Raw genomic sequence first — 1,368 nt, 5'->3', positions numbered from 1 at the left:
AAACACGTGTTGCTACTTGGTTAAGGTCACCAGTTTGAATTGGAGGCAACCACAGGAATGAAGCGCCACTTCAGAGTGTGCAGCTAAGGGGCTCAGATATATCTATATCAGCTATATCTATGGGCACATCTACACTGTAGAACTAATGCAGTTTGACACCAGTTTAATTGCTATGGCTCAATCCTACAGAGTCCTGGGATTTGTCATTCAATGAGGCACAAACATTCTTTGGCAGAGAAGGCTAAAGGCTCTACAAAATTACAAATCCTAGGATCCCATAAAATGGAGCTACAACATTTAAAGTAGTGTCAAACTGACTATTTTTACACTCTAGATGCACCCTATATCTATATCTATTACCTATCTGGATGGATGGAAAGATAAATATAGATGATTGGAAAGAGAATGTCAGAAGGTGGCGAGGCTGTTTGTCTGCCATGCACCCAACTCCAAAAATCTAGGCACAGGTCTACTAGTACAGAGATGTTGTTAGACTACGGCTCCCAACATTCTTCACTATTCACTATGCTAGCTAGGGCTGATGAGAGATGAAGTCCATTGACATCTGGAGCAATGGTTCTCAACCTGTGGGTCATGACCCCTTTGGGGGTCAAACTGCCCTTTTACAGGGGTTGCCTAAGACCATCGGAAAACTCCTCTATCCATCTCCAGGTGGGTCCGCCCACATGGGGGTCACCACAACGTGGGGAACCATATTAAAGGGCTGCATCATTAGGAATGTTGAGAACCAATGATCTGGAGGGTTGTATAATTCCCATCCCTATACTTGAAGCACCATTGTGGTTGAGGGTGGTTCACCCAAGAAGCTCTCTACTGTCTTCTCAGTTGAACGGGGTCATTGAAGGTGGTTTGCCTCCCACCTCTCAGAATACCAATATAGCAATAAATGGACATTTTGGTTCATTTACTTACTTATTATCGAAACTAAAATTCAAAAGCATCTTCATCTTTGGGATGGATGGAATATGAGACAGCGGGGTGGGAGGGGTGCAACTCACCATTGCTTTAGTCCAGGCCTAGAATTTCCAATCTCACCCCAAACTGGATGGATTCCCAACCTTCAAGGGTGTTTTAACCGTGGATTCCTGCATGTCAGGGGCTGGACTAGATTTTCCTTTCAGTCCATTCCATCTCTTTGATTCTAATGCAGATGTGTTGATGGTGGAAATATCTATCTACCGATGGGAGAGGGGAGGAATATCCAAATAGTATCAATTTATCCCCCAAATAAGCTTTTCTCCTAATATTATCAGCTGCAGAAACAGAATGAAATATATGCAGGGGTAGCTGTGATGGCCATTTAACAAATACAAACAAAAATCCATCAGTGATGCATTTATTGGCCAA

This window comes from Sceloporus undulatus, chromosome 6, assembly GCF_019175285.1.
Source record: "Sceloporus undulatus isolate JIND9_A2432 ecotype Alabama chromosome 6, SceUnd_v1.1, whole genome shotgun sequence".
NCBI lineage: Eukaryota > Metazoa > Chordata > Lepidosauria > Squamata > Phrynosomatidae > Sceloporus > Sceloporus undulatus.
Note: the sequence above shows the minus strand (reverse complement) of the source record.